This window comes from Rattus norvegicus, chromosome 3 (genome assembly GCF_021556685.1).
Source record: "Rattus norvegicus strain SHRSP/BbbUtx chromosome 3, alternate assembly SHRSP_T2T, whole genome shotgun sequence".
Lineage (NCBI taxonomy): Eukaryota > Metazoa > Chordata > Mammalia > Rodentia > Muridae > Rattus > Rattus norvegicus.
This window is the reverse complement of record NC_141536.1, coordinates 151,877,629-151,891,861: the sequence shown is the minus strand read 5'-3', so window position 1 is coordinate 151,891,861 and position 14,233 is coordinate 151,877,629. Positions and strand designations below refer to the sequence as shown.

Below are 14,233 nucleotides of genomic sequence, written 5' to 3'. Positions count from 1 at the left end.
GACAGAGACAATATTAAAGAAACGATTTTTTCATACTGTGCAGGTGGTCAATTTGAACAAAATTCCTGGGAGGGGGGAAATCTCGAAGGGGGATTTACCTCTGCTCACAGTTCCAGATGTCTCCGCCTACCCAGAGTCTGGTCCATGGTGAGGCAGACGCCATGGCAGGAGGAGGAGCCCAGCAGTGCTGCTCACTGGGTGGCAGTGGAGAAGCAGAGAGACCCGAAGGGGCTGGAGGCAAGACGTGAATTTCAAGGGTAAGCACCTAGTGGTTTCTGCATAATATAACCATATTGTGGATCCATCATGGGATTAACCCACTGATTAGCTCAGAGTCTTTAGAATCCAGTCACCTCCCCTGAGCCTATACTGGTGCTAAATCTTCATTGCAAGAGCCTTTCAGAGGCCAAGCCTAAGACTGAATGAAACAGCAGGTTACTAAGCAGCTTTAAAGACTTTCGCATTTTGTCTTTTTAGTTTTTTTTTTAAATTAAAAAAAAAACACATTTAGTTACTTATGACTTATAAGTACACTGTTGCTGTCTTCAGACACACCAGAAGAGGGCATCAGATCCCATTACAGATGAGCTACCATGTGGTTGCTGGGATGTGAACTCAGGACCTCTAGAAGAGCAGTCAGTGCTCTAAACCACTGGTCATCTCCCCAGCTTGTCTTTTTGGTTTTTTCTTGAGACAGTATTTTTTTGTAGACCAGGCCATCCTGGAACTCAGAGATCTACAAAACCTGGGATTAAAGACACGGTGGCCTGTCTCATAAAATATGTTTTTAAAATGTGCCAAGAACATAGCTAAGACAACAGGTTTTGTTTAGAGGAGAACTTGAAAGTTCTGGAAACTGAGTGGAAAGGAAGAAACCCCAAGCCCACAATTTTGGTGGGATCAGGGGCTCCCTAAATCTGTCCTACAATCTAGGTTAAGAACCAGCTATCAAATCACCTGTCTAGAAGGACCCACTAAGTTCTTAAGAACTTGTTAGTGGGAGTTGGGGATTTAGCTCAGTGGTAGAGCGCTTGCCTAGCAAGCGCAAGGCCCTGGGTTCGGTCCTCAGCTCCGGAAAAAAAGGAAAAAAAGAAAAAAAAAAAAAGAACTTGTTACTGGATCTTTCTGGAATAAGCACTCCAACACTGGAGTGGAATGGAGGGACAGTGGACTGGAGCTAGAAGAGCTCCTTCGAAGGCCTCAGTCCTGGGTCCTGTTTGCATTCCTGAAGTAGAGTGAAAGAGACAAATTATTAGACATCGGCATACTGGTTTGTTGAGTACTTTAACTAAAGCATTGCTTATAGTGCCTATTTGCTGAGCACGACTTCACTTGCTGCCTGGAACTAAGTGACCTGCAGAAATAGCTAAAACAATGGGGGGGGGGGGTGGCCCTTAACTGCCTGCCGACTTCTGTAAAGTCCTGCTTACCTGTGTGTCTCACCGTGTGGCTTTAGAGTATAAAATGAGAATACAAATCAGACCCCGGCACTGAAGCCCTTGAGGGGCCATCCGACCACAGTGATGTCTACTCTTGTCCGTTCTCATCGGTGCCAGACTGCTAATTCCAGAAAGATCCCTGTGACATTCTCATTTTATGGCGGAAAACAGTAAGGTGGAGCAGACAAACAAGTGAGATTTTTACAGGACTGTTCATGGTAACGGTCAGGTTGTTTTGAAAGGCATACCTTAAAGTTGGCAGGTGTGAACTTTTGTGGTCAGGTTGTTAAGGCAACAGCCCATTGCTCCAGGTAGCATGTGAAGTCGTGCTTAGAAGTGAGCAGTGGTGCAAGGCCCTGGGTTCGGTCCCCAGCTCCGAAAAAAAGAACCAAAAAAAAAAAAAAAAAAAAAAAAAAAGAAGTGAGCAGTGAAGTACACGCAGTGCTTTAAGTCGATCGCTAAGCAAATCAGTAACGCAGTATCTAATACTTGGCCTTTCCTGCTGTATTCTTCTTCAAGCTGTTTTCTGCTTAGCAACGTCTTCTCTCCCACTCTTTCCCCTCTGCTGCTCTGAACATGTTACTTACAAAGAAGTAAAAGAAATAAATAGGACCTGGAATTATCCCAAATCCCTAACACATCTTTTTTTTTTTTTTTTAAGATTTATTTATTTATTTTATGTATGTGAGTACACTGTCACTGCCTTCAGACACACCAGAAGAGGGCATCAGATTCCATTACAGATGGTTGTGAGTCACCATGTGGTTGTTTGGAATTGAACTCAGAACCTCTGGAAAAGCAGCCAGTGTCGTTAACCACTGAGCAATCTCTCTAGCCTGCAGCTTTTCCTTTCTTTAGGCACCCCACCAGCACCCCTACCATCTTCCAAGAACACTGTAAAATAACCAGTAGAAAAGGAAGGAAGAAAGGGCAGAAACCTTGCTCAAGTCCAGCCCGCCCTCCCACCCTCAGCAGCTCCAGCCTGAGGGCTTCCTGGAGGGCCTAACTTTCAAGTTCCCAAGCCCACAAGTATCCTGCAAACCCCATGCCAGGTCCTCAAGCAATTCTCCTAACTTGGCAGATGGGACAGAAGTTCCACTTTGCAAGGGTCTGAGCAGACTCCAGGCAGTACTGTAGCTTGCTCAAGCTCTCACAGAAGTGCTAACCGAAGAGATCAGGAGGAATCTAGCTCTTCCAAGTCCCCACTGCCAGGTCCCTGTACTACCTCCCTGAGGTGGTTAAAGCACTGGTCCAGCACCCACACAGTGGGAGAGCCCATCAACGTCTTCCTCCAAACATCTCTGATGCTGCCTGCAGCTTCTAGCACTCATTGTCTTAGAGTGAGGGATTGCCAGCGGACAGAGCCACTCCCAGGTCCACAGGCATCTCGCTTTCCTGGGGCTCATCTGTAAGTCCCAGATAAGCATGTCTAATCCTTGAAGTTACGTTGTGTGTGTGTGTGTGTGTGTGTGTGTGTGTGTGTGTGTGTGTGTGTACAATGTAATTCAAAGTACTTCACAGTTGAAGGTGACATTACAGATTGAACCTCTGCTTCTCCTCCTGGGAGTTAGAGTAAAACCATCAAAGTGCCTGCACATGAGATGGCACTGCTAGAGAGTGGCAACAGGCACTAGGTTGGTCACCGAGTGGGAGAGGTTTCATGGAATTCAGACCACGTGTCTAGGAAGTTAGCCATTTCTTCTAGATTTCCCAGTTTTTCTTTTTTTCTTTTTTGAGCTGGGGACCGAACCCAGGGCCTTGTGCTTGCTAGGCAAGCGCTCTACCGCTGAGCTAAATCCCCAACCCCAGTTTTTCTAATATAAGTTTTCAAAGTAGAACCTCAAAGATCCTCTATATTTCATAGAAATTTGTTTTATTTTTTTAAAGATTATTTATTATATATAAGTACACTGTTGCTGTCCTCAGACACACCAGAAGAGTGAATCAGATCCCATTACAGGTGGTTGTGAGCCACCATGTGGTTGCTGGGAATTGAACTCAGGACCTCTGGAAGAGCAGTCAGTGCTCTTAACCTCTGAGCCATCTCTCCAGCCCTCATAGAAATTTATAATGTCCCTACTTTGCATCTCCAATTTTAAAGGTTTATTTATTTGTGTATGTGTACACGTGTTTGGTGTCCAGAGCCCGGAAGAGGCTGTGGATCCTCTGAGGCTAAAGTTACAGGCTACTGTGACACGCCCAACACGGGTGCCAAGAACTGAATTCTGGAAGACCAGGAACCATTAATTCCTGAACCATTTCCCCAGCCCCTACTCTAGATTTTTATTTTGAGTCTTCTTTTTTGATTAGTTGCTTAAAGGTTAGTTCTTATTTATCTTCTCAGAAGATCAGTTCAGTGCTTCATTGGTTATTTGTATTACTTCATTAGTCTCTGCCAAAAGTAGTCAAGAGGGGGACACTGTGCCCAGTGTCAGACAGTGCCCCACAGTGCCCAGACTTCAACCATGGCTACTGGACTCAGCAACACAAGGAGGTTATTCAGGAAGAGATAATAGATTAGATAGATGATAGATAGATAGATAGATAGATAGATAGATAGATAGATGAGATATAGATAAGTAGATAGATAGGTAGATAGATAGATGATAGATAAGTAGATAGATGAGAGATAGATAAGTAGATAGATAGATGAGAGATAGATAAGTAGATAGGTAGATAGATGATAGATAGATAAGTAGATAGATAGGTAGGTAGATAAGTAGACAGATAGGTAGATAGATAAATGATAGATAAGTACATAGATAAGTACATAGATAGATAGATAGATGAGATATAGATAAGTAGATAGGTAGATAGATGATAGATAGATAGATAAGTAGATAGATGAGAGATAGATAAGTAGATAGATAGGTAGATAGATGATAGATAGATAAGTAGATAGATAAGTAGATAGATAGGTAGGTAGGTAGATAGATAAGTAGACAGATAGGTAGATAAATGATAGATAAGTACATAGATAGATAAGTACATAGATAGATAGATAGATAGATAGATAGATAGATAGATAGAGTGTAAATTGAGATGCTGACTAAGGCTCTGAAGGGACAAAGGACAGTTGCTTCAGAAGGTACCTGAATGAAAGGGGTTTTGCGAGTTTTGGTCTTATTTTTCCTCCATTTTGTTTTGGAGTTTTAAAACGGGAGAGAAATTCTCTATCTATAAATATAACCTACCCATGTGGTGGAGTGGGGTGTTCTGAACCCTTTTGGGTGGTCTGGACTGCTGCCTGATTTTAGAACTGCAAATAAAGCCAATTAAGACTAAATATTGGCAAGTCAAAACTGAAAGACAGGAGAAGACAGACAGACACAGCGGACAGAAAACAGTGTTTCCAGAGAAGGTGTGAAATGTGGATGCTCAAGGTCTATTAGAGCAGGGCTGGTGTCACGCAGGACTGGAGGCAGACGTGGGAAACACACACAGAAAAGGTCTCCACCCATCCACTCTGAGCAGACAGGCAAACCTTTCGTGTGTTACTTTCTACCCCACCAACCAGAATTATTAGATGTTGTGTAGATAGCTAGACTTTTAGTTTTGGTTTTACCAAATCAACGGGGCTGTTCACTTCAGAGTTTGACCCAGCAATGCATGAACAGACCTGCTACCACTGCGCACCCACTCTTCCATGTCCACAGTCTCCAACAACCTGCGAGACTTCTGCCATTCTAATGGGTTGAAAACAGTCCTCAACTGGTAATAAACATTTATCTCTGAAAGGCTGAAGCCTGGAGAAGACCCTACAGCCACCACCTTGATAAACTAGCATAATGCCTAAGTACACTCTCTATATATTTGTCCTTATACTCAAAGTAAGTGTAGTCTTTACTCCTCACCAAGAAATCTTCTCTTTGCAAAGCACCAAGACTGTCATGGTTTGAATATGCTTGGCCTAGGGAGTGGCGCTATTTGGAGGTATGACCTTGTTGGAGTGGGTGTGTCACTGTGGATGTGGGCTTTTTTTTTTTTTTTTTTTTTTGGTTCTTTTTTTTCTTTTGGTTCTTTTTTTCGGAGCTGGGGACCGAACCCAGGGCCTTGTGCTTCCTAGGTAAGCACTCTACCACTGAGCTAAATCCCCAGCCCCGTGGATGTGGGCTTTAAGGCTACTCCTCACTGCCTGGAAGTCTGTATTCCACTAGCAGCCTTCAGATGAAGATGTAGAACTCTCAGCTCCTCCTGCACCATGCCTGCCTGGATGCTGCCATGTTCCTGCCTTGATGATAATGGACTGAACTTCTGAACCTGTAAGCCAGCCCCCATTAAATGTTGTCTTTCCTTATAAGAGTTGCCTAGGTCATGGTGTCTGTTCACAGCAGAAAAACCCTAACTAAGACAGAAAGGTATATGGGAAAGTTTGGAGGCAGGAGAGGGAAGTGAGAAATGATATACTACTATAACCTCAAAAAAAAAAAAACCACTGAGGTTGAGCATCTTTTCTTCTGAGGTGAACATCTTTCTTTGTGCTTCAGAGCATTCTGTAACCTCTTCTGGGCTCTACTGTCTCTACCTGGTGTTCCCTCTGTTGCTGCAGAAACTCTCAGCTGGGCTTTGTGGTTAGCTCAAGGGTCCCATGACCTTGTCAGCATTAAGGACAGTGATAAAAGATGTTCTGCCCTATCCTCAGACTCACATTACCACATTGCATCACCGCATAGAGGTTTATTTGTGTGTGTGTGTGTGTGTGTGTGTGTGTGTGTGTGTGTGTGTGTGTAAACGTTTGCTGTAGTACACACTGGAGATCAGAGAACAACTTTCAGGAGTCTGTTCTCTCCCACTATGTGGGTTCCAGGGTTGTCAGGCTTGGTGGCCAGAGCCTTTGCCCACTGAGCCGTCTTGCTGGCCTTGAGGTTTGTGGATGTTGTTACTTATTTTATAATTTTTAGATTCTGAAACTAAATTGGGTTTAAATCATGCAGAAACACTCAGATAGATATCTTCATGTATCTCGACAGGTTGAACACATTCCTTTAACCAGTATCAAATCAAGAAATGGGTGTTTGAGGAACTTCAGAAATCCTTCTTGATAGTCCCGGACCTCACCATAAACTTTCCCTAGCAGCTTTAGTTCTTGATCCCGGTTTCCACTTGAGCCTTTCTTATATCATCACACACTGTAAAAGTCAGTGACAGAGGGTTGGGGATTTAGCTCAGTGGTAGAGCGCTTGCCTAGCAAGCGGAAGGCCCTGGGTTCGGTCCCCAGCTCCGAAAAAAAGAAAAAAAAAAAAAAAGTCAGTGACAGAGGCCAGCTAGTCACTTGCCTGGGGTCTTTCAAGCTTTGAAAAGCTTTAAAGAGAAGCTGCTGTCTGTCGCCCTCTGCTGGCCAGAAATAGCTACTAGAAGAGTCTAACTCCTGGTGAGGCTCATTGAACAGAATCCAGCTGTGGCTGTGGCCAGTTTTACCGGGAACCAGGAGAGGCGAGCTGGTGTACTCATAATACAACACGGTAGCAGCCCTTTCCCTCCCTATTCTGTTTCCCAGCATTTGAGGAAAGCAACTCCCTAAATAAGAGTACGACAGCCTTGGGACCTAGAGAGAGGGTATAAAGAACAGCCCGTCCCTACATACCTTACCCTTGCCAATTCTCCCAAAAAGCCTGTGGTGAAAAGCCCCATTGCCCAAAGGCTAATGGGATCAGCTGTCATTACTTGTGCTTCTAAATTGCCAATAAGCAACTGGAGGTCTTTGCTGACGAGACTGACTGATGGGAGGGGCTCCGTAAACTTGCTCATTCATTCGGCACCGTGCCAAGGCTGTGCGGGACACGGGTGCGGGTGGGGGATGGGATGGGGACGGGGACAGGGACAGCACAAGATGTGGGTCCTGCTCTGAAGAAGTGACCATGAAGTGCCATGGGAGCATCTAAAACCACACAGGCAGATGACGGGCTGTGGGGAGAGAATGTAGCAGGCGCTGCTTGCCAACCGGACTCGGCATACAGCGGTTGAAGATGTCTGGGTAGCCTGCTTAGTTGTCTTTTGTTTTTTGTTTGTTTTTGTTTTGTTTTTTGTCAAGTTGACATAAGTTAGAGTTATCTGGAAAGAGAAACCTCAGTTGAGAAAATGCCTCTGTCAGATTGGCTACAGGCAAACCTGGTGGCGATTTTCCTCATTGATGATTGATGGGGGAGGGCTTAGGCCACTGTCTGAGCCATTTCTAGGTAAGTGGTCCTGGGGTGTATAAGAAAGCCAACTGCCCAGGTCAGAAGGATGAACCTTGTGAGTAGTCTTCCTCTATGGTCTCTGTTTTGGTTCCTGCCTCCTGGCTTCAGATCTGAGGTCCTGATTCCCTTAGTGACAGTGACTTAGGACCCATAAGCAGGTGACAGCATTGAATCACCAGAGACAAGGTGATTGTAATTATTATAATGGACATCATGGACAAAACAATATTTACAGTGACAAAACCCATAATGGTCAGCACAGCAGAGGTGAAATTTGTAATGGCATGATTTGTTCGGACCTTTGGTACTGGTTAATCAGTCGTGGTGTTTCCAGGCATGAAATAGACAGGAAGCCTACTGCTTATCTGTTTGATCTGTAAGAGCGGAAAAATTCTCAAATGAAAGAAAAACTACATTGGGGGTTGGGGATTTAGCTCAGCGGTAGAGCGCTTGCCTAGCGAGCGCAAGGCCCTGGGTTCGGTCCCCAGCTCTGAAAAAAAAGAAAAAAAAAAAGAAAGAAAGAAAGACTACATTGGACTGTGGCAAAAGGCGATTTCTGCCAGTGAATCAATTTCCAAACTTGAGCCAGTTTGCAGACCCAGAACCCCTTGAATGAAGGGGTGGCCAGGATCCCCTGATTTTTTTTTTTTTCTTTTTTTCGGACCCATGGACCCATGGAACCTGAGGTGTCGGTAGCAGACAGAGATGCTCTTTGGAGCCTCTGGAGGCCCCTGTAGGTGACTCACAGAAGAGAGCTTTGGGATTTTGGAGCAAAGCTCTACCATCCTCTGCAGACAACTATTCTCCCTTTGAAAAACAGCTCTTGGCCTGCTATTGGGCCTTAGTGGAAACTGGACGTTTGACAATAGGACACCAAGTTACCATGCGACCTGAACTGCCCATCATGAGCTGGGTGTTATCAGACCCTCCAAGTGCACGGCAGCGTTCTGTTCTATTATCAAATGGAAATGGTGATATACGTGATTGGGCCCGGGCAGGTCCTGAAGGCACAAGCAAGTTACATGAAGACGTTGCTCAAATGCCTGTGGTTCCTACTCCTGTTACAATGCTGTCTTCTGCCAAGCATGCGCTTGTAGCCTCATGGGGTGTTCCCTGTGATTGGTTGACGGAAGAAGAGAAGACTATGGCCTGGTTTACTGACGGGGTAGATTGTAATGGCTACTCCTGGGTGTCAACTTGACTGTATCTGGAATGAACTACAATCCAGAACTGGAAGGCTTACCTGTGATCCTGATCTTGAGGCTGGGAGATACAAGTTTCTGACCTGAATCTTGACATGGAGATCTTGAGGCAAAGTGGCTAAGAATCCCAGGAGACAAAGAAAAACATATCTCTGAGTTCAAGGTCATCTGGGACAAAGCAAGTCCCAGATCCAGGCGTGGTGGTACACACCTTTAATCTGGTCACACCTTCTGCTGGAGACCTAAATAAGGACATAGGAAGAACAAAGACCCTCTCTTCTGCTTGCCTTCTGGGACTGAGCAACTGCTAGATCCTTGGACTTCCATTCACAGCTGCTGCTGACCATTGTTGGGGAGTTGGGACTGCAGACTGTAAGTCATCATCAAATTCCCTTACTCTTATAGAGACTGCCCATAAGTTCTGTAACTTTAGAGAACCCTAATACACCATTCTTCCCCAAGTTGGGTCATGATGCTTTTATCACAGCATAGAAATCCAACCAAGACACTGTGTAAGGCTGGAAAGTACCTGACAGGTCTGCCAGTGAACCCTGGTGGAGTGTCACTGGAGTACTGGAGCTGGCCTGGAGCTGGCAGGTGACAGGGAGAGGCTTGAAGACTGTAGGGAGGGTCACACCCATTCAGGGCAAGGTATGCAAGTCATGGTCCAAAAGTCTTTGTCAGGATGCCTAGATCAAAAGGTCTGACTCCATATATCTTGACTGGTGTTCTATATAATGGATACCCACAGAGTGGGTCCTTTATTAGCTGAGTTTTGCTTTAACCTGGAGTTTCAATTCTTTTTTTTTTTTTTTTTTTTTTTTTGGTTCTTTTTTTCGGAGCTGGGGACCGAACCCAGGGCCTTGTGCTTCCTAGGTAAGCACTCTACCACTGAGCTAAATCCCCAGCCCCGTGGATGTGGGCTTTAAGGCTACTCCTCACTGCCTGGAAGTCTGTATTCCACTAGCAGCCTTCAGATGAAGATGTAGAACTCTCAGCTCCTCCTGCACCATGCCTGCCTGGATGCTGCCATGTTCCTGCCTTGATGATAATGGACTGAACTTCTGAACCTGTAAGCCAGCCCCCATTAAATGTTGTCTTTCCTTATAAGAGTTGCCTAGGTCATGGTGTCTGTTCACAGCAGAAAAACCCTAACTAAGACAGAAAGGTATATGGGAAAGTTTGGAGGCAGGAGAGGGAAGTGAGAAATGATATACTACTATAACCTCAAAAAAAAAAAAACCACTGAGGTTGAGCATCTTTTCTTCTGAGGTGAACATCTTTCTTTGTGCTTCAGAGCATTCTGTAACCTCTTCTGGGCTCTACTGTCTCTACCTGGTGTTCCCTCTGTTGCTGCAGAAACTCTCAGCTGGGCTTTGTGGTTAGCTCAAGGGTCCCATGACCTTGTCAGCATTAAGGACAGTGATAAAAGATGTTCTGCCCTATCCTCAGACTCACATTACCACATTGCATCACCGCATAGAGGTTTATTTGTGTGTGTGTGTGTGTGTGTGTGTGTGTGTGTGTGTGTGTAAACGTTTGCTGTAGTACACACTGGAGATCAGAGAACAACTTTCAGGAGTCTGTTCTCTCCCACTATGTGGGTTCCAGGGTTGTCAGGCTTGGTGGCCAGAGCCTTTGCCCACTGAGCCGTCTTGCTGGCCTTGAGGTTTGTGGATGTTGTTACTTATTTTATAATTTTTAGATTCTGAAACTAAATTGGGTTTAAATCATGCAGAAACACTCAGATAGATATCTTCATGTATCTCGACAGGTTGAACACATTCCTTTAACCAGTATCAAATCAAGAAATGGGTGTTTGAGGAACTTCAGAAATCCTTCTTGATAGTCCCGGACCTCACCATAAACTTTCCCTAGCAGCTTTAGTTCTTGATCCCGGTTTCCACTTGAGCCTTTCTTATATCATCACACACTGTAAAAGTCAGTGACAGAGGGTTGGGGATTTAGCTCAGTGGTAGAGCGCTTGCCTAGCAAGCGGAAGGCCCTGGGTTCGGTCCCCAGCTCCGAAAAAAAGAAAAAAAAAAAAAAAGTCAGTGACAGAGGCCAGCTAGTCACTTGCCTGGGGTCTTTCAAGCTTTGAAAAGCTTTAAAGAGAAGCTGCTGTCTGTCGCCCTCTGCTGGCCAGAAATAGCTACTAGAAGAGTCTAACTCCTGGTGAGGCTCATTGAACAGAATCCAGCTGTGGCTGTGGCCAGTTTTACCGGGAACCAGGAGAGGCGAGCTGGTGTACTCATAATACAACACGGTAGCAGCCCTTTCCCTCCCTATTCTGTTTCCCAGCATTTGAGGAAAGCAACTCCCTAAATAAGAGTACGACAGCCTTGGGACCTAGAGAGAGGGTATAAAGAACAGCCCGTCCCTACATACCTTACCCTTGCCAATTCTCCCAAAAAGCCTGTGGTGAAAAGCCCCATTGCCCAAAGGCTAATGGGATCAGCTGTCATTACTTGTGCTTCTAAATTGCCAATAAGCAACTGGAGGTCTTTGCTGACGAGACTGACTGATGGGAGGGGCTCCGTAAACTTGCTCATTCATTCGGCACCGTGCCAAGGCTGTGCGGGACACGGGTGCGGGTGGGGGATGGGATGGGGACGGGGACAGGGACAGCACAAGATGTGGGTCCTGCTCTGAAGAAGTGACCATGAAGTGCCATGGGAGCATCTAAAACCACACAGGCAGATGACGGGCTGTGGGGAGAGAATGTAGCAGGCGCTGCTTGCCAACCGGACTCGGCATACAGCGGTTGAAGATGTCTGGGTAGCCTGCTTAGTTGTCTTTTGTTTTTTGTTTGTTTTTGTTTTGTTTTTTGTCAAGTTGACATAAGTTAGAGTTATCTGGAAAGAGAAACCTCAGTTGAGAAAATGCCTCTGTCAGATTGGCTACAGGCAAACCTGGTGGCGATTTTCCTCATTGATGATTGATGGGGGAGGGCTTAGGCCACTGTCTGAGCCATTTCTAGGTAAGTGGTCCTGGGGTGTATAAGAAAGCCAACTGCCCAGGTCAGAAGGATGAACCTTGTGAGTAGTCTTCCTCTATGGTCTCTGTTTTGGTTCCTGCCTCCTGGCTTCAGATCTGAGGTCCTGATTCCCTTAGTGACAGTGACTTAGGACCCATAAGCAGGTGACAGCATTGAATCACCAGAGACAAGGTGATTGTAATTATTATAATGGACATCATGGACAAAACAATATTTACAGTGACAAAACCCATAATGGTCAGCACAGCAGAGGTGAAATTTGTAATGGCATGATTTGTTCGGACCTTTGGTACTGGTTAATCAGTCGTGGTGTTTCCAGGCATGAAATAGACAGGAAGCCTACTGCTTATCTGTTTGATCTGTAAGAGCGGAAAAATTCTCAAATGAAAGAAAAACTACATTGGGGGTTGGGGATTTAGCTCAGCGGTAGAGCGCTTGCCTAGCGAGCGCAAGGCCCTGGGTTCGGTCCCCAGCTCTGAAAAAAAAGAAAAAAAAAAAGAAAGAAAGAAAGACTACATTGGACTGTGGCAAAAGGCGATTTCTGCCAGTGAATCAATTTCCAAACTTGAGCCAGTTTGCAGACCCAGAACCCCTTGAATGAAGGGGTGGCCAGGATCCCCTGATTTTTTTTTTTTTTCTTTTTTTCGGACCCATGGACCCATGGAACCTGAGGTGTCGGTAGCAGACAGAGATGCTCTTTGGAGCCTCTGGAGGCCCCTGTAGGTGACTCACAGAAGAGAGCTTTGGGATTTTGGAGCAAAGCTCTACCATCCTCTGCAGACAACTATTCTCCCTTTGAAAAACAGCTCTTGGCCTGCTATTGGGCCTTAGTGGAAACTGGACGTTTGACAATAGGACACCAAGTTACCATGCGACCTGAACTGCCCATCATGAGCTGGGTGTTATCAGACCCTCCAAGTGCACGGCAGCGTTCTGTTCTATTATCAAATGGAAATGGTGATATACGTGATTGGGCCCGGGCAGGTCCTGAAGGCACAAGCAAGTTACATGAAGACGTTGCTCAAATGCCTGTGGTTCCTACTCCTGTTACAATGCTGTCTTCTGCCAAGCATGCGCTTGTAGCCTCATGGGGTGTTCCCTGTGATTGGTTGACGGAAGAAGAGAAGACTATGGCCTGGTTTACTGACGGGGTAGATTGTAATGGCTACTCCTGGGTGTCAACTTGACTGTATCTGGAATGAACTACAATCCAGAACTGGAAGGCTTACCTGTGATCCTGATCTTGAGGCTGGGAGATACAAGTTTCTGACCTGAATCTTGACATGGAGATCTTGAGGCAAAGTGGCTAAGAATCCCAGGAGACAAAGAAAAACATATCTCTGAGTTCAAGGTCATCTGGGACAAAGCAAGTCCCAGATCCAGGCGTGGTGGTACACACCTTTAATCTGGTCACACCTTCTGCTGGAGACCTAAATAAGGACATAGGAAGAACAAAGACCCTCTCTTCTGCTTGCCTTCTGGGACTGAGCAACTGCTAGATCCTTGGACTTCCATTCACAGCTGCTGCTGACCATTGTTGGGGAGTTGGGACTGCAGACTGTAAGTCATCATCAAATTCCCTTACTCTTATAGAGACTGCCCATAAGTTCTGTAACTTTAGAGAACCCTAATACACCATTCTTCCCCAAGTTGGGTCATGATGCTTTTATCACAGCATAGAAATCCAACCAAGACACTGTGTAAGGCTGGAAAGTACCTGACAGGTCTGCCAGTGAACCCTGGTGGAGTGTCACTGGAGTACTGGAGCTGGCCTGGAGCTGGCAGGTGACAGGGAGAGGCTTGAAGACTGTAGGGAGGGTCACACCCATTCAGGGCAAGGTATGCAAGTCATGGTCCAAAAGTCTTTGTCAGGATGCCTAGATCAAAAGGTCTGACTCCATATATCTTGACTGGTGTTCTATATAATGGATACCCACAGAGTGGGTCCTTTATTAGCTGAGTTTTGCTTTAACCTGGAGTTTCAATTCTTTTTTTTTTTTTTTTTTTTTTTTGGTTCTTTTTTTCGGAGCTGGGGACCGAACCCAGGGCCTTGTGCTTCCTAGGCAAGCGCTGAGTTTCAATTCTTTATGGGCGAAGCCAAGGCCTCTCCTCTCAAGCCTAATCCTCCTGGATTCCCTCTCTTAGTGAACTACATCTGTGTCTAGCACCCAGAGTCCAGTCTTCCTGGATCCTTCTCCATCTCGTGGCCTTTCCTCATTTCTCCTAGGCTCACCCTCGTCTCACTTGTTTTCTCAGTACTTGCTGGCACACTGCCATCGTGAAAATAATTGAAAATAATTCACGACATTCCAAAGTCCAGGCTCTCTAACACAATCCTCTCACGTACACGGGGCTGGCCTTACCCACAACAACTGGTCTCATCTGGTCTCCTCTTGCTCCTCCCTTCACCCAGGC

At 45.6% G+C, this 14,233-nt stretch overlaps 1 long non-coding RNA gene across 1 annotated transcript; it reads right to left on the bottom strand.

The window, feature by feature from the left end:
• Positions 1–447: 447 nt before the first annotated feature.
• Positions 448–13,124, bottom strand: LOC147995797 (uncharacterized). The gene is made up of 3 exons (XR_015684786.1): positions 13,048–13,124; positions 8,862–8,938; positions 448–1,225 (listed from the first exon to the last, which is right to left on the bottom strand). It is a non-coding gene; the product is annotated as an uncharacterized LOC147995797 (long non-coding RNA).
• Between the last annotated feature and the right edge of the window lie 1,109 nt (positions 13,125–14,233).